At 36.3% G+C, this 20,365-nt stretch overlaps 1 pseudogene; it reads left to right on the forward strand.

The window, feature by feature from the left end:
* The window catches only part of LOC149204309 (uncharacterized), an 84,861-nt pseudogene extending 66,790 nt beyond the window's left edge, over positions 1 to 18,071 (forward strand).
* Positions 18,072 to 20,365: the final 2,294 nt, after the last annotated feature.

Raw genomic sequence — 20,365 nt, forward strand, 5'->3', positions numbered from 1 at the left:
GTTGCAACAATTGAAAATACAACATTTTCCAAGATTGTGATAGGGAGGTTTGATTCTCCTCACTAATGAACTTCTTCTCTATTGTATGGCTTTCATTTCAAGTTTGACAAAACAATGTTATTCATACTTTATTTTTATGATATTTCACAAATTCCACCCAACTATTATTGGGTTCGCATAAAAAAAAAATATTGGGTCGTTGCCTTGAACCGATGCAGGGGGACTACTGCCCCCCGACACCCCCCTATTATGCCCAGTGCAACATAACAACACCTAAATCTAGTCATGGAAATAATATAACACACCCAAGATTCTCCCACTTGTCGTTTTCTTTACACACGGGGGGTCGCAAGAGTGCATGGTCATTGGTCCAGGGATGCAATGCCCATTGTTTCTCTACACCAAGAAAACTTCTCAGTTCTCATAGACTTTGTCAATGCATATGCAACATTCTTCAAAGTGTCCACCTTTACCAGCAACACATTTTTGTCTTCAACCATTACCTCACAAAGTGATACTGAACTTCAATGTGATTTTTCTTTGATGAAAAGCAGGGTTCTTTGCCAAGAAAATTACACTTTGGTTGTCACAAGATATCCTTATAACTCATTGTACCAACTCCATACTTGAACACAATCTCTACAATTGAATTTATTCCTTGCTTGCATGAGTGGTTCTGATGTATTCAGCCTCTATAGTTGAAAGTGACACCACAAGTTATCTCTTGCTCATCCAACTGATCGCTCCTCCAAATAGGTTAAACACATACCCACTTGTAGATCTTCTTCGATCTAGATCTAAAATCTAGTATGCATTAACAAAGTCATTTATGTCCAAAACTATGTCCAATCCTAGTCTTCCTTGGTGGCACAAACCATAATCACTAGTCCCATTCAAAACCCGAAAACTTGCTTCATAATTGTCCAATGCTCCTTTCCTAGTTTTGACATGAACCTGATGAATACTCCCACTACATGTGCAATTTCTAGTCTATTATAGACCATTTCATACATCATGCTATTAACTTCACTCGCTTATAGAACAGAGGACATGTCGTCTTCTTCTTCTTGTGTCTTGGGACACTATTCAGTAGATAACTTTACACCTACATGAATAGGAACCTTCACCAGTTTACTATCCTACATATTAAACCTCTAAAATATTTTCTTGACATGCTTCCTCTAGTTTAACCAAATCTTCCTCTTTGCCCAATCTCGTTTAATTTCCATGCCCAAAATATAGTTTTAGCACCAAGATCTTTCATGTAAAATTTAGAGGACAATTGGCTCTTCAAATCCTGGATAATTTCTTTCTCACTTCCAATCAGCAACATATCATCCACATACAAGACCAAATAAATAGCAGGGTCACCAATTAATTTAAAATACACATAGTGATCCACTTTTCTCCTAGTCAAGCCAATTCCTCGTATATATGTATAAATTTTTTGATACTACATCATTGGTGACTGCTTTAACCCATACAAAGACTTTAAACCTACATATCAATTCTTTCTTACCCTTTGCTGCAAAGCCTTCTAGTTACTTCATACAGATCTCTTGTTCAAGATCCCCATGAAGAAATATTGTCTTCACGTCCATCTATTCCACCTAAAAATCAAAAGTAGAAGCCACAGATAAAAGTAATCTAATAGAATCTAACTTGGCAATAGGTGAAAAAATATCACCAAAATCAATTCCTAGCACCTGGGAATAACCTTTTGCTACCAAATAAGAATTATATTTCTTCACCTTACCTTCTACATTCATATTCTTCGTAAACACCCATTTTCTACTAATGGGTTTCCTTCCACCCGACAACTCCACCAGATCCCAAGCCTCATTTTTGTCTATAGATGGCATTTTTTCAACCATGGCCTCCTTCCATAGTTTTCCATCCTCTGAATCCACTACCTCTTTGACAGTTCTAAGATCATCATCAGTAATAAATAAAGAAAAATTTGAACATGAAGAAAATGGACTATACCTCTATGGCTTACTTCTCTCTCGAACTGATCTCCTCAAAACTAGAGTGTGTCGTTCTTCCTCTTTTGATTCATGTTTGTTGTAGAGTATGATTCTTCCTCCTTCAGTTCAAACTCTATCTTCTTAGGTTTCATTAATAGGAATTCATGTTTAATAACATATTTCACCTCTCTAAACATCACATCTCAGTTGTACACAACCTTCCTTATTTCTAGGTTCTAAAGCTTATAACTTTTTAAACCATCCTTATACCCAATAAATATGCACCTTTCATATTTCTTATCAAACTTAGTTCTTTTATCCTTTGGAACGTGTACATATGCATCACAGCCATATACCATGAGATGTGAGAGAGATGGTTTCTTACTAGTCCATACCTCATGTGGAGTCTTATCCTCCAACGTTGATGAAGGTGATATGTTAAACAAGTAACATGCAGTATCCACTGCCTCTACTCAGAATTCTTGTCCTAACCTAGAACCACTAAGCATGCTTCTTGCCTTCTCCATCAACATCTTGTTCATTTTTCTGTAACTCCATTGTGATTAGGTGTGTATATAGTAGTCTTATGTTGTGCTATACCACACTTCTTACATAACTCTTCAATTTCCTTCTTACAGAACTCTCCACCATTATCTTTCCTCAGCACCTTAATCTTCTTCTCTTCCTGATTTTGCACCAGAACCTTAAATTATTTAAACCTATCAAAGACTTCATATTTATTCCTGAGGAAATATATCCATGTATTCCTCGAGAAGTCATCTATAAATGAGACATAGTACACAAACTTACCCGGTGATGGAACTAACATTGGTCCAAACACATCACTGTGTGCAAGCTCTAATATCCCTTTCACTCTCTTAGCACTAGAGGGGAAGCTCACCAAATTTTTCTTCCCATGTACATAATGTTTACAGAAAATGAAATCTAAATAGAAAATAGACATACCTTCTACCATACCATTACCATGTAGTATTCGAAGGCCCTTCTCTCCAATATGTTCAAGTCCTTGACGCCACAACATAATATTTTCTCTAAAGACCACTAGATTTATACTCCACTTTCAAGAACCATAGAACTGTTGCACCCATTAATAACAGTGATACCCAGAATATTGTAAAGAGTTACAATATGAACTCCCGACATCAATACCAATGCTCTTTGAACCATCTTACAGGTATCTTTCTCGAACATTATTTTTACAACTTCATCCATATTTCTTACAAAGATTAGATTAATGGCTAATGCAAGAATATGCAGAACACCAAGAAGTGTTCTAATCCTTCCACCTTACAACATTATCTTGAATTTTCTGCATCCTATGATCTAGACTTCCTCCCATCCCCTAGGAAGAAATCACCACCATTATATTTCTTGTACTCGCAGAACCACTCCCTATAGGGATGTTGGTTATGATTTGGGCTGACACATGCTAGATCTATATTGTGCACCAACAAAACCTTGAATCACTATTCCTTTCGGCAATGACCTACAAGCAGATCACAGTCTCACCCAAAGTGACTATGGGAGGATGCAGAACTAGATTTTTGCAGCCTTAAGGGATGTGGAGATGTGGTATTATTCTATTTTATTACACTTAATATTCATAAATCACTTCATGAAATTCATTTAATCATATAAACATATCATATAAACCCATAATCATCACTACACTATAATAAACTACTACTCTAGAATAGATAATAAGAAAATATACACATGAAGACACCAATTTTACCGTGGTTCATCCTAATGTGGGACTACGTCCACAAGAATATTGTTTATAATAATAATTCTTGTACAACAAATATTTCTTGACCTATACACTAAGCTACAAGTTGTCTACACACTCACCTGTAAAATCAGGCCTCTATGCTCTCAACTGCAGAGCCTCGCCTTCTCTTCTAAACCACATATCACAAGAATAGAACCATTCAATTCATTCCAAGATTATCAGACCATTTTCTTCTTTATTATTTACCTTATATATAATATTACATCGAGGGTACATCATTACAATAGCATAGTCCATATACCATGGAATCCCTAATACAAGCAACTATGGTCTGAAAACCATTGATCTTTTATAAAATTACAAAAGTAAGGGGCTTCGTCCTATCCGAAAGCCCTTATATCACACAGTATATCCAAAATTTCTCTGATGTGTGGTCCACTTTGCACTCTGTTGCTTGCTCCGCTCCACAAAATGCAGAGTTCTTGCCAAAAACTAGGCCACGTTGGGTTGTGCCCAATAGACCCCAAACACTCACATATGACTCGTCCCGAGTCACTCGGTTTCTTTGCCTCTGATTTTTGTTGCGATGTTGTTGTATGTGTTGTTGAACAATTGCAAAAAACTTTGTGACCTTATTTTATTCGTTGCATACCTCCTCTAATAGTTCTTTTGTGACATGTTTTGTAGCTTTCTACACCATCATTAGCTCCTCTAACGAAGCTCTTGAATCTTCTCATCTACTATCTAGGATAGCTAAAGAGCCTCATCCTACCATGGTTGAATTCTCTCCACAAAAACCTGCTCTTCCTTCTTCATTTCTTCTATCTTTTTCTGTAGGGAATTTTCCTCATTGATCTTGTCAAGCTTCTACGATATTGGTAAGGTCTTCGTAGTTGCTTGAATCTCTTCCAACTTTGTTGCCTCTGCTAAATGTCTTCCTGTAGTTTCTGTACATTTGGATCTTCCTGAAGCGAAGTCAAAATTTGTAAACTCTCATCTAAAAGTTTTCCACAGTCTTCCACTACTGCGCAAATGCCGAACATTGTAGCCTTTAGGTTGGTCTCCCTTTGATCTCTTACATCTTGTGGCATGGTTACTTGCAGCTTCATTTGTAGCTCACTGATATGCATTTCATATTTGAATTGCACTGCGGTAATTTTATCCTTATAACCTTTCACTGCAAGGCCGATCTTTGTGACCTTGTCCTCCACGGCTCTTCTTCTCAGACATCAAGTTACGGAATTTATTTTCACGTTGCTTCCACTTCCTCCTTGATATTCCGGTGTTGCTATGCTACTTGATCCCTTTCTTGGATCACCTTCGTAAGCTTCTACGAAAGCACAACTCGCTCTTTTTATACTTGAATTTTTATCTATGAGGTGTGTTGTTCCCAAGCCTCATCTCTTTTATAATTTCCAAGTGCAGCTTGTGTAATCTTTGCAACGAAACTGCTACGATGTTCATATTGACATGCTTTCATTCCTTAGCCTATTGTTGTATTTCAATGGATCATAATTGTAGGGCTCCTGCAGGTATTTGTGCTAACTTCACTACAAGTGTAGGCTCTATCTGCCTTTCTACTCCAACCCTTTCCTCTATCTATGTTGGTTGTCTAACCGTTCGTGCCAGTATCTTCAATTATTTGATCTGCTCTTAGATATCAGTCAGAAGTGCATCGTAGCAATCTTATAACCTTCTCCAAGATTCTATTTTTTCTTTATGTATCATGTCCCCAATTTTATTTAAATCCCCTTCGGTAAGGACCATTTTCATGACACCCTTTGTCTTATTGGTCTTCTGCTTCTTCTTTCTCTTTGAGTCAGCTTCGCCCTCTGCCTTCCTTTTTTTCTATGATGGCAAGGTTTGTCTCTATCTTTTTTTATTGTATGTTCTGCTCTTCTGGAGGATCCTGGTGACCTTCGTCATGTAGCTCCTCTTCCTCTAATTCTTGTGCATCCTTGTCTTTATATTTTCCACTTGCTTTGGCATGTTGCGTTGTATCCTCCTATATTGCACTATCTTTTTTCTATGTTTCCTGGAGGCCACTATTGTGCTTGTTCTAAGATATCATTTTTTGTAACCAAATATGGCAGGGGATGCCATTTCTTGCTTGTATCCTTGCGAGCCTGTACATACACTCTGTGAAAATTAGCCTTAAACTTTGCAATAGCACTATATTAATTCGTTTAGGCTTGGCAACAGGCAAGGGTGTTGGTTCACTAGCATATGAAAATCCATATGATACAATACGAAGAACATCATGTTCTCCATTGCTCGCGGCGGTTGGGTGGTAAACCATAGTGAGGCATACCATGTGGCTTCACAGAAATCTGATGCTACCAAGGGGGACTATGAATCCTCCGGCTCTCTCCATTCTAACATTTCAATAATCAAAATTAACCACGCATAATGGAATGTGGTACTTTTCTCCTGGACTTCGCAGCAATCATCCAGAAATTCCTTGCACAGGGAATCAGTCCAGTTGTATTGAACCCCGTTGGCACATTGTGCAACTAACAAAATCACTGAGGCAAGGACTTCATTAGCCCAACGCTTTCTTATAATCTTCCCATCTAATCTTTGTGATGCAAAGTGAACCCCTTGGTCACTAATTAAATTGTCAATCCGAACTTTTTCTTCATACTTTCGTTTATGGCACGGTCCTGATCCTTTCCAATGAACTCTTCTGTCGAGTTCTACCCTTGGTATGGTAGTCTCATAATCCTCCATATCAACATTGGGTACATGGGAATCCTCTTCCCCATCCATAAGCATATTTCATGCAATAGCACGAGCAAATGACGCACATAAGTTGTGCTCCCCCAACTTCTGCCAAAGTGTGACACATTTAACATATTCATTAGTCCTGACTACACCAATTTGTTTCCCACTGTTGTGGATCTAGCCTTGTCACGCTTCTCTTGGAGTAGTTTACTTGCTTTAGTTATCGGTATAGAGAGAATTGTGTGTACTTATTTCTATCGTTGAAGTAGTTGTCTCTAAACTTCAAATGCGGTATTTTTCCAAGAAATTGCCTAGTAAATGGCACTTTCTCTGTAGTAGGGGCGTGAAGGTGCCTAAATTTTCATCCTTTGAGTATTTGATAGGTTTAGCATTCATTTTCCTTGGTGGAATGTATGGTGGTAGAGGCGATGGAAATTCTTCGCTGCTTATTTCCATCTACACCTCCTCCACTTCTTCTTTGTTGTCTTTGACTTTCTCGGGTTTTTGTTGAGGTTCGACAAGTTTCTTGTCATGTTTGTTCTTTGTTATTTTATCTTGTGTTGGTTTCTTCCTCGATGATCTCCATTGTTTTTGTGATGATGTTACGGGTGTACCATCTTCCATGGTTCCATATAAGCCCTTCTCATGAAAATTAGAACAATTTCTTCCAAAGAACATTCAGACGACATACGACAGCGAGAATTTATGCAACTTCTTTGCAGAATAAACACTTGAACTCTCAATTCATCAAAGTTCCAAATATGGACAGGACGCATTATTTTATAGCAATTATGAATATCTAATCCCATCATTAGCTTAGATTTTATTCATATTGTGTTCATTAAGTTCATATCTATCCCTAGATCTTTTCAATTTGTCCCCATAAATGAAAATTTCCACATGTTTTTAACGTTAACTTTTCCCTTCTAACAATCATATTTTTCCGGTGAACTTCGACACATCTATATTGTAGCGAACATCCCATATTGCATCACAGCTCCTATGTACTTCAAAATAATCTAGACTATAGAAAAGTAACTTCCTATTTCGAAGCTCTCTACAACGTAGTTTATAGTCTAGTGCCCACTTTCAACTGCGGGTGGCACTAAGACTTTCCCCCTTTCTTCTTTAGAGCGAGGTTGTAGGGACAGGGTTATCCTTGTATAGCTTCAACTTGTTGTCATTTACTCTTCCTTGGATCAACTCTCCATTTAACTTCGCTAATTGAATTGCGCCTCCATCAGTAATATGTTTGATAATGTAGGGGCCCAACAAATTCATCTTGAATTTTCCTAGAAATTTTACAAACTTACTGTCATAAAGGAGAACAAGTTCCCCTACTTGGAACTTCTTCTGCTTAATTGCCTATCATGCTAGGATTTTTATCTTTATTTTTGTACATGTTGATGGAATCCTTCTATAAATCTATCTTCTTCCAAAATAATCAACTGTGACATTCTTTCTTCCATTATATCAAGGGCTGCCATATATGTAAAAGTCACAATCCTCATGCTAGGCACAATGTATTCCATGAGAATCACAGCTTCTTTCCCATAAAATAACATTAATGGTGTCTGACTTGTCAACTTTTTACATGTGGTCCTATAAGCCCATAAAATTGTGGTAATTCTAAGGTCTCAGTCATCCATGTTCACATTGAATACCTTAGTCGGTGTATTCTCCAAAATCTTATTAAATGATTCTACTGTTCCATTGGTCTGAGGGTGATAAGGGGTACTATTTTGATGATAAACTTTGAATCCTCAGTCAATGCCTCAATAGTCTTATTTAGGAAGCGGGAACCTTGGTCACTCATCAAAATATTTAGACATCCAAATCTAGGCAATCTATACTCAAAAATAAACTTTGCAATAGTATATGCGTTGCAGTATCTTACGGGTTGTGCTTCGACCCATCTTGTCAAGTAATCAATTTTTTTAATTATGTACCTCGCACCAGTCTTCTTCCCAGGTGGGTTGATGGGTCCAACAAAATCAATAGCCCACTTATCAAATGCTTGCAATGTAACTTGTGGTACCAATGGCATCTCATCTCTTCTTGAAGGTTTTCCTGTTCTTTGACACATATCACATGCTCTGTAATATTACTTTTCATCTTTATGTAGTGTATGCCACCACAATAATGCTCCCAAAATATTTTGGGAAGTAGCTTTTCCTACATAGTTTCCACCAGTTTCGTCACCATGAGCTTCTGCTAGAATAATTTGTCTTTCATGTTTAGGAACATACCTGCGCAAGTATCTCATTTGGTCCCATCTTATGTAATTTTCCTTCTATCAATGAGAATTCAGATGCCTTGACCACTAATTCTTTCTTCTGCTACGTAGTATATTCTGAAGGAGCCATTCCTTTGTTAAAAAAGTGGATGATGTTTGCAAAATTGTCATTTGCAATTCTTATTGCAAATAACTGTGCATCAGGAAGATTACCCTCTATATTTGTTGTTTATTCCCATGTTTCCAATCTTGATAGATGATCAGGTCCTGCTTTCAGTGTTCCTGGTTTAACAATGATTTCAAAGTCATATACTTGGAATAACAATAGCCATCTGCAAATATTTCCTCCTAAGATGGGTTTATTAACAAAATACTTCAATGCAAAATGATCTGTAAACATTTTAAAGTGTGATCCCAACAAATAATGTCTAAATTTCTACAAAGCATATACCATAGTCAATCCATCTCTTTTTGTAGTTGTGTAGTTCTTCTCTTCTATGGATAACTTTCTACTTGCAAAACTTATAGGGTGGTTAATCTCTCCTGCACTAGGTTGTGCCAGTACTACTCCTAAAGTTGTACAAGAGGCATCCACATCGACATGAAATTCCTTATTCCAATTAGGGAACACTAGTATAGGCGAAGCTACCATTTTTTATTTTAATATGTCGAGGCTCTTTTGACATTCTTCATTCCATTGAAAAGTTTCATCTTTCTTCAAAAATTTCTCCATAGGCGTAGTAATATGCGCATACCCCTTGATGAATTTCCTATAATACCCAGTATGTCCTAATGTAGCACGAAGTTGTCTTACTGGCTTAGGTGGAGGCAAATTCACAATGATAACAATCTTAGCAGGGTCCACCATTAGTCCTTTCTTGCAAACAATATGTCCCAACAATATGCCAAAAGGTACATAAAATATGCACTTCTTTAGGTTCAAAGAGACCTGATATTTCCTACATGTGTTAAGCATAAGTCTTAAGCTTCCATTATTTTTTCTTAACAACCCAAATATTGTCAAATCATCAAAGTATACTTCTAAAAATTTGTGGATATATTCCTTAAAAGTTGCAACCACCACTCTAGAAATATATTAGGGGCATTATTTAATCCAAAATACATTAATGTGTATTGATATGAACCCCATTTTGTAGAACATGTGGTTTTATACTGATCTTCAAGTGCAATCCTAATTTGATGATAACCTGAAAATCCATCTATAAATGAGTAAACTTCCTGACCTCCTACATTGTCTAGTACTTCATCTGTGAAAGGGGTAGGGAAGGGATCATGTAAACATGCATCATTTAACTTCCTCATATCAACACAGATCTTAATATCTCCTTGAGTCTTCTTTTCTTAGACCACCATAGGACTCACCCATTCTTATTCTTCCACCGATTCAATAATTCATGTTGTTATCATCTTATCAAGTTCTATCTTTACTTTCTCCTTATACTTCAGATTGAGCCTATAAGGTATTTGTTTGACTGGCTCTACATCAGGCTTAAGGGTAATCTTCATGACTTCTAGATCTCCTGGTATGCCCTTCATCTTTGAAAACTTGGTGGGAAACAGTTCTTGGTATTCATGAAGTAACTTTGTAACTTTACTAACTGTCTCTTCATCCCAATAGTTTCCTATTGTTTCAAACTTAGGCTCCTTCTCTGATCCTATGTTCACGTTCTTAGTCTTCAATGGCTTTGTTATACCTGGTATCTCTAATTCAGGTCCATTTACTTCATCGTATCCTTCTAATTCTGCTATGTTGGTGTTATGAGTATCTTCTTCTTTTTCTTCTTCTGCAGTAAGGTTATAACATTTTAGTGCATTTTCTATCTACACAGCCCAATCAGGTTGTTGCCATGTCAATGGATTTTCATTCTCAAGTATCTTCTTCTTAACTGTCTGAAGAGCCAAATCTATGTATGGACAATCATCCTCAAAGTTGAATGTTAATATGAAGCCATCAACCATGTCTGCCGAGTTTAATGTACCATGTTGAAGCTTTGTTTCTAGGCACCAATTCTTAGGTATTGTCTCTAATGTATGAATGAATCCATGTACCCATTCTTATTGTGGAATCTCCTTCCATGTTGTAGTACATTATTGGACATTCTCCCTAGGATTATTTTGACCATCGTATTTTATTCCATCCATGTATTTATCTAACCAAATCTTATACACATCAACCTTTGACATTCCTGCCAATCTCCTATATTCTTCTTGTGTGCACCCCATCATCTAGTATGGGTAGCTTTCAGGGCTATATCCAAGGCTGACAACCTTTGATTCTCTGGAACCTATTCCTAAAAATCATCAAGAAAAGTATTTATATCACCCAAGCCATCATAAGAAGGTAGATTACATTCCTTAGATATCATACAGTGAACTGATTTGGTGATTCTTGAACAACGCCTTGTGGATAATTCATTCAACCTATTCTGCCAGTTTTCCAACTCTTCTTATGAATCTGAGGTAAAAGAACTATCATGATCCCAAGTCAACTTTCCTCCTATGGTAGGTTTAACCCAATCTTGTTCCTTTGTTGTCATTTGATAGATATTATCTATCTCAGTTACGTAGTATTCTTCTCTAACTGGTTCTATATATCTTACTCCTTCTGATGGGTCCAAGGAAACAATCACTCTCATATTAGTCTATTCAAATATAATCTAGCTCTTCTTCAGCTTAATTATAGCCATATTGTCAAATTCTCAATCAATCCCAAGCAATGCAGGATAGGGGTTACTATCATCAACGATCTCTATTACTTCAAAATCAGTTGTAGTGTGAACTCCTTCAATGTCCACTGTTACACCTGGTAGTCTTCCTAAGGGGAAGACCTTGTTGATTTTCCATCCTTATCTGAATAGGTGACCATTGTAGCTTTGGCTTACCCATTAATTCCCATGTCTTCTTTTTTAAGACATTAGCATTGGATCCGGATCTAGGATAACTTGATCCATCTCATATACTCTTATCTACACACTAAGCCTCATCTCTCTTCTAGTTCTCTTTTATTGATGAAATTATTGACTACGTGCATCTCACTTCGCAGTGCTTATTTGGAAGCACATGAATCTATCAATTCTTGAAGCCCTTCTACAGCCTTTTGATCTCTTAATAATTTCATACAAGTTTGCATAAAAGTATTTAAAATACCTACTTGATTTAATGAATCCTAGTCTTGTGTCGGAGCTCGATTCTGTATCGAAGCTCGATTCTGCTTCAAAGCTCGATTCTATGTCGAAGTTGATGACACGTCGTAGCTAGTTCTATGATTTGGCTACGCACTTGAGGTCGAAGCTCCAACATCCATAAAGCTTCACTTTTCTTCCATAAATACTTCTCTTTCCTTATAAATATCAAAAACATGAGCTTTCTCAAGAGTTTTTCTAACGCATGTCCTTTTAGATTATCTCTTCTCATCTACTTTATCACTTCCAGTCATAGCTCCATTTCTAGTGACAATACTAATTTGAGGTTCATCGGTCCTCCTTTTAGCAATCATCATTTGAATATTCTGTGTCAGTTTTTGATACATTTTTTCTTGCATCTTTTCCATAAGTACATGGCATTATTCAATTACATGGTCAAAGGATTTATATTACTTACATGTCATTGTAGGGTTCTGACAATCTCTTGCAAAATGACCTTCCTATCAACAGTTATAGCAAATGGTCTATCCACATCTTGACCATCTCCAACACCTCTACCTCTTCATTGGTAGCCTCCTCGACCATCGGACTATCCACTACCTTCAGTCTGTGTTCTTCTTCTTGCATTCTATAAGTGCCAACACTGCGCTCCATCATTAGTTCATAAGCTCAATAATTATTTTCATCATGTCCTATTGATTTACATAATTTCCAATATAGGCTCTTTGGATTTTGCACATATTTCTTTAACATGTAATAATCTTCTGAGTGATGTTGGCCTCTAGTCTTGCATATCTTGCACCACACGTTGGATCCTACATTTAAGGGATTCGATGCCCCAATAACAATGTGATCCCTAAATATAGGACATTATTCTTTATAATGGCCCTCCGATCTGCACTTTGTACACCATACATCTTCTTTGACTTCTTTTATTTTCTTGATATCTTGTATCTGCAGGGTTAGTTTTGCCAACTGACTCTGAATCTATTGCATACCTGCATTAGTATCTCCTATAAGTGAAGCTTCCAACTTCATCGAAATCTAAAGAGCTTCATCTTGACTTTTTATCTTTAGTTGCATCAATGGTAATTTAATATGTGGTAACAACTCAGCTATAAAACATTCTTGATGTTGTTGCGGAGCTATTTCTAAGCTCACTTGATCCAAGAATTCCTTAAATCTCTGATCAAATTCCCAAATATACTCAGTAGATTTCTATTTAATTTATTTTAACTGACTAATGCACCACGACTCAGACTTTGGCTTCTTAAATTGTCTTATCAGCACTGCTTGAATATCTTCAAATGTTCTAATATGATTATTTGAATACTTCATATACCATGTAAATGCTTTATCTCGGAGCGTCGTAATGAGTTGCGCTTTCTTTATATTTTCATCATTTATCTGCTTCGCAGTCTATACATCTTCACATAAAAACCAAAACTGCTTTGGATCTTCCAATCCAGTTACTTTGAAAATAGATAGCTTTATATCATCATCCATATATGTTCTTGGAGAGGGAGGGGCAGGGGGAGAGTCAAAAATATCTTCGCTCTTGCTAGATTCTGGCTTCTACAAACTCTCAGGCTTAGAAGGTGAATATTGCAATGCTACCTGGGTCTTATCGGGGTGGCTATCTTCCCTTTCACTTTCAAAGTCACTCAATAGAGGACTATATTTAGTTTCTACAAATGTCTTTGGGTCTTTTCCATGAACTCTTTTTCTAGTATCTACTCTATATATTTTTCCACTTCGCGTTACTGCGATCTCTGGCTCAAATTTATTCTCTCTTATTCCAAACATAAATAAACTAACTATTTGGCTGCATCTGTAATAATCCCCTTTCACATAGAAGCATATTATCCCAAAGTTTCAATTATTTTAAATACTTACCTCACGGTCCTTTGAAGAATTGTCATTCTGCTTCATTCTAGGAAACAGTCTGGTCTGTTGTGAACTTATTAATGAATCCTACCAAGATACTATCAATCCAGAAACCGATAGCCCTTGAAATTTTGTTTCCAGTGCTCTTGAGTCGTTGTATCAATTTAGGATTCCACATCATAGGTTCTCCACCTTTAAAATAGGTATTTCTTTCAGTCAACCTTGATATCCACTTGTACAATTCAACATGAAATAATGCGAAGAAAATTTTGTATTAATGTGTGAAAATATATCTTTGTAACGAAGATTCAGACTTTAAAAGATGGTTTCTATTCTCTTGACCTGCAAATTCTCGCTTCTTCGATTCTAGCCAATATTGAATCTCCTTCTTCGACGGATGCTACATAAACATGTATCTCAAACATATCCTGGTCGGGGCAATGGAACCATTTGTTGGTTATGATTTGGGCTGACCCAGGTTTGATCTATACTATGCACCAACAAAACCCTAAATCATTGGCCCTTTCGGCAACAACCTGCAAGCAAATCATTGTGTCACACGAAGTGATTATGGGAGGATGTAAAACTAGGTTTCTGTAGCCTTGAGAGATGTGGATATGTGGTATTATTCTGTTTTCTTACACTTAATATTCATAAATCACTTCGTCACATTCAATTAATCACATAAATATATCATATAAACCCATAATCATCACTGCGCTGTAATAAAAATGCAATTGTAATAAATTGCTACTCTACAATAGATAATAAGCATATATAAACATGAAGACACCAATTTTACCATGGTCCATCCCAATGTGGGACTACGTTCACAAGAACTGTTTCTTATAATAATAATTCTTGTACAATAAACAATTCTTGACCTATGCACTAAGATACAGGTCATCTGTGCGCTCAGTTGCAGAGCCTCACCTTCTCTTCCAAACCACAGATCACAAGTATACAACTTCTTCTTTATTATTACCATATATATACTATTACATCGAGGATACATCATTACAATACCATGGTCCATATACCATGGACTCCCTAATATAAGAAACTATGATCTGAAAACCATTAATCTTTTATAAAATTACAAAAGGAAGGGGCTTGGCCCTATCCCGAAACCCTTATACCATGCGGTATATCCAAAATTTCTCCATTGTGTGGTCCACTTTGCACTCCGCTGCGCACTTCACTGCACACTCCACTGTGCACTCTGCTCCATAAAATGCAGATTTCTTGCAAAAAAACTAGGCCAAGTTGGGTTGCACCCAACAAGGGAGTGAAGTCAAAGGATGCAACTAAGTCAATCAACGATGGCTCATGATTTGCATGTGTACTTGAAGAATAAGCCAAGTACACATCCCCACCTTCATTTGAGGTAGTTTTCACCTCTGTAGAAGGAGAATCATCATATCCCTTTCCTTTCTTAGGAGTTTTAGATTTACAATCCTTTTTGTAGTGCCCTTCTTTTCCACATTTACAACATACCTTTACATATTTTCCCAGAGATTTATATCTCCCTCTAGATTTAGATTCCCACTTGAGGACTTATTTTTTTTCTATGTTTTAGGATGGTTCTCTTACCAACAAGGCATCTCTATTATGTCTCTCTATATTTTTTCATCGCATCTCCTTCGGCAACAAGGATGAGACTATTTCATCAAACTTCAAGGTAGTTGTATTGCTACCTATAGCAACTACAAGACTATCCAATGAGTCTGGTAGAGAACACAATAGACTAATGCACTTATCTTCATCTAAAATTTTAATATCATTATATACAAACTGGGTTACCAGAGTATTAAAGGCATTCAGATGTTATGTCACTGAGTCTCCATCCTTCACCCTCAGGTTATATAACTTTTTTCGCAAGAACAGATTTTTCATTAGAGACTTAGATTGATAAAAAGTCCCTAACTTGTCCCACAAATCCTTTGGCATATCTTCCCCTGATACATTCAACAATATTGAATCTGGGAGACATAATCGTATTGTGCTCTTTGCATTTTGATATAACTTTTCTCAGTCTCCTGCTGACATTCCTATTGGTGTCGTACCTAGATCTACAGTGGTGCACTGATCTCTACCCACCAACAAATCCTCCATCTTGAGCTTCCACAACTCAAAACTCTATCAATTGAATTTCTTGATCTCTATATTTCCAATATTCTCCATCTTCTTTCACCGCAAGAATCAATCCTGCAGATCTCCCTTGTAATAGGGCCTACCACAGGCTCGAGAAAAACCCCTCAGTAGAAAAAGTGTCCCCTTGAATCTAAAACAACTCTGATACCAGATGTAGGTTTTAACTCTATACAGAAATTACCTACAAACAAATTCTCAAAACAAACAAGAATGCCATCTACTTCTAAAGATGGATTTAGTAAGTGTTAAATGTTCCAAAGTAGGAATAGCAACTCTTTTTCTCCCATAATGAATAATGTTGAATGTTATTGTTGCAATAATGTTGGTTGTGTTGCAGCTAATTGTAGGTGCAATCAAATATGAAGGGTTCATCAGCAAAAGACGCAGAAGAAATGTAAGATCTCTCAAACAAGCAATCAAGGAATATCAGTCCCTATGCGAAGATCATCAACCATAAAATATATAATTTATTTCTATGGATATTGTTATTCATGCAATATTTTTTCCATAAGGTTATTAACTATAGTTCTTATGCAAAGAATACTAGGACTGCATTGTATGCAAAGGGAAAGTTGTATGTGGATAATGGCATCATAAGGCACAAGTATTTTCCCTCCTTTCTGGGTCACACAAGATGTTATATATGTGACAATATTGGCCACATGGATAAAGATTACAAGTTTCCCAGTTATTTAAAGAAATCCATACAAAAGGAGGAAGTCATTCAAATCAGACTAAACAAGAATCCAAAGGAGATGCACAGATCATAAGGAAACCCACCAAAATGTGGAAAAAGAAGAAAGAACAGCGAGTGACTTCGATGAAAAATTGAAGTCAACATGGCCTTAGGGGGAGCATACGGCGACATCATGAGTTGCATGAGGGATCATTGAAGATGCAACCACAGTATAAGCATGGTGTGGCTAAGTACCTAAAATCCAAAGACGGGTCCACAAGATTAGAATAATTGCATAATCTCAAGGGGAGCTACTCAAGGAAATGAAGGAAGTCATGAGTAAATAAGAATCCAATCAGTGTTTATATTACAGTAGCGATCATGTAATATGAAACACCTAAATGGGAGAGAAGTTCCAATGGTGTTCCTTTAAGACATGGAAGCTAATCATATGATCTTATTATGCATGTATTAATTATTTTTTATATATTTTGTTGAACTAGAGTATGGTGTGAGAAAAATGGATCCATCATTGCAATATTTGTGGATCGCTCGATGTATTTATTTGTGTGTTATGTTTGTGATGTGAAGTGTGCACTATGTGGTGTTTTGAGCGGTCATGGTTTTAAGATGGCTACTAATGGCTAGTGGGTTCATGTATTTTGTGCTTAATGGTTATTGGAGAATATGTTCAGGAGGCTCAATGAGTAAATCTTAGTGGATACACACCAGAATCAGTTCCAAATGTTTCAAGAGTAAATCAGAAAATTATTGAAAGTGTGTGGAAAATGTTAAATATCGAACCCCTCCTATCTCATGTCCCTTTGGAGAAAATAGTTTCTAAAAGTGGGGGACTTAAATTCCATGGATCACTTGGTATTTTTTTTCATGTATGGAGATTTCAAAGGAATTTCTATTAGACCTAGAGATGCTAGAAAATTTTGTAAAGCTTGCAAAAATTATCTACAAGGAGTTGCCATTTTATTTAAGTCTAAGTGTCATGAAAAATTAGGAACATATATACAAGAGGTTGTTTAAACTATGCAAGAGTGCCTTAGTGAAGATAATATTTGCATTGATATAGGATTATGTAATGGAAACAACAAAAATGATTTGCAATACAAGTTAGATATAGGAAAATACCCCCATTCATTTGATGCAGGTGATGACACAACTTGTGCAATGTGTGAGCAATTTATAGAAGATGCAAAAAATTATGTTAGTCAGAACATGACTCAGTCTGAGGCTTATACTGTTTTGCACCAGACATTTTTAAAACTTGGTGTTTTCTGTACCGAGTGTATATCAATGGTCAACCACTATGCCCCTACCATTTTCTTAGAGATTGCAACTATCAATCCAAAGGAGTTTTGTTAGTATGTGCAGTGATTCGTCATCTCTTTCTCTAAATAGAAAGCAGAATGATTGTGATGATTGTGAATCTGCAATGTTGGAGATCAAGACACACTTAAAATACCCTAATAAGTTACAAAAGCATGCATGGAACTAAGGCATATAGTTCCTTAACAAACTAAATAAGATAGAAATTGAGAGAGATCACGGGACTTGAGAGGCCTAAAGAACCAAGGTTGAGATCATTGAAAATTGATCATGTTCTTCATCAAGGAATGGAAAGGTGTTAATAAATATTGTTGAATGACTGATCTATTACAATTGTTGAATGTACCCGTCAAGAAAACAAAGTAGTCATCAGTTGAAAGAAGAAGAAAAGGACAAAGATAACATCTATAATTAATATAGAGCTATATCAATAAACAATAATAAAAAAAATACAACAAAATGCATAGAAAAAACAACTGAGACAATTCTTTTACAAGAATGAATGAACAACATGAATAAATAGCAATGAGAGAAATGTTTCCTCCACACAAAATGAGAAGATGAAAATCATGAAATGGAGCAATACTGAGGAAACAAAAATAAATATTACAGAAAGAAGTGGTGAGGTTGAGCTGAGTGTATGTTAGACTATGGAAGTGTTACATCACTTGTGGAACCATTACCTAGTCTAAATGTGAATCATATATCAGTTACAAGTCAAGGAATCTAGTCCAATCTACGAACCTAAGGTATTTCCCCTGTGTCACATAGTTTGCCAACTCAATGAATCCATAGCAGTATGTATTACAAGAAGTATGTGTTACACAGACAATGATATATGTTACAAGCCAGAAGTAAGAAGTTAGATCTATGGTATGTGTTATATACAAGTGTGGATCTATGGAATGTTGCATATTTTGTGGATCGGTCAAGGTGTGCATTACATAGATACTAGAAATAAGTTGCAATGGTATGTTATACCATCTTTAGACTTGAAGTAGACCTATAGTATGGAGAGTTGCAAAACATATTCCTAATTGATAGTGTTACATAGTAGTGGGAGCGTTATGATTTAATTGTATACACACAAAAGAAAACAAGTGTGAATTCCAGAGAAAATAGCTAAAGTAGATGCTTTATCTGAGATATGCCATAACTATAGATGCCAGATCTAAGAGAATCTCAAACTTGAGAATAGTTACACAAACCTTCTGCCAAGTAAGAGCAATTGATGCCAAAAATTACACAAATGTAGTTACAAGTGTGGGCTTCACCTTATAGACCAATTGTCAAGGAATCAACAATAGTAAATCCAGATCAATATAAAAGTCGGAGGAAAGCCTAGCGTGCTTATGCATTCAAATATTTATATAAGTCTTTAATGGAGCCATGAAATCTCAGCTAAGTGATTTGGCGGTAATGTATGATTCTTTGCAAAAAGGCAATGAGGCCAATCAAAGGGAGTACTTAATTTTGTTATTTGCAAATGTGCACATAAGGAAAATTCCCAAGTCGAAGAAGAAGAGTGCATAACTTGAGCCTTAATCCTTAATAGAAAGACTCCAATGTGTATAGATACGTTATAGAGAAATTGATTACATAATCATGAATAATTGATCTTGGACTATTAACGTAAATGGAGATGCTTGAAGTTGGATTCGAAACCAATCAATACCTCAAAGCAAAGCAAGTAGCAAGAGAAAGGGTGGTGGTGAGTCTGTAGATATAGTTCAAACAAATTATAACCTGTAACAAGTGTGATGATTTTTGTAGTTTTTGTAAGCATATCCTATATCCTATCCTAAAGCAATAGTTCCTTGCCTACCTTCCTTCAATCTAACAAATATAGTTCTAATAGATTTTTCAGTTGATCTAGTGGATTCAGTTGAAGGAGATGAAGGTAAAATTGGATGACAAAGCACTAAAAGTGGTCACAAAGAGGTTTAAATTCAAAAATTACAAGAAATGGTGCAAATATTTAGGTCACAAAAGCAGTCTCTGGGTTTATGTTTTTAGTTTAGTTGAATTTCATTACAAACTGAACCACTTACCATTGATGTCAAAGGGGAAGGTAAGGACAAATAAGAAGAAATAATTCTCAATACCATAGGGGGAGGACCAAATTAGTGTTTCCTTCAATACCAATGAGGGATATTGTTGGTAAAGTTGGCATTGATGCCAAACATTAGAATCCTCTATTACTGGATTACATCAAATTTATTCTCACTTATACATGGAGTAGTAATCGTTGGTTATTCCTGGTATAATTGTGTCACCAAAGGCACACACAGCTCTTGTTGGATCTATCACAACAACTGGGAAAGGGCCACAATCACCTTCTCTTGTCCATTGGCGCATGAGAGCACTGGAGAGAAGAATAAAGAGAAGTCATTTATAGATTTGATCTTGTAATTCTGGAAAACTTTGAAGAGAAGAAAATAAGATCTATGAATTCAAATAAAA

This window comes from Pinus tabuliformis, chromosome 1_2 (assembly GCF_031772625.1).
Source record: "Pinus tabuliformis cultivar Carrire ecotype Pingquan chromosome 1_2, CPIR1, whole genome shotgun sequence".
Taxonomy (NCBI): domain Eukaryota; kingdom Viridiplantae; phylum Streptophyta; class Pinopsida; order Pinales; family Pinaceae; genus Pinus; species Pinus tabuliformis.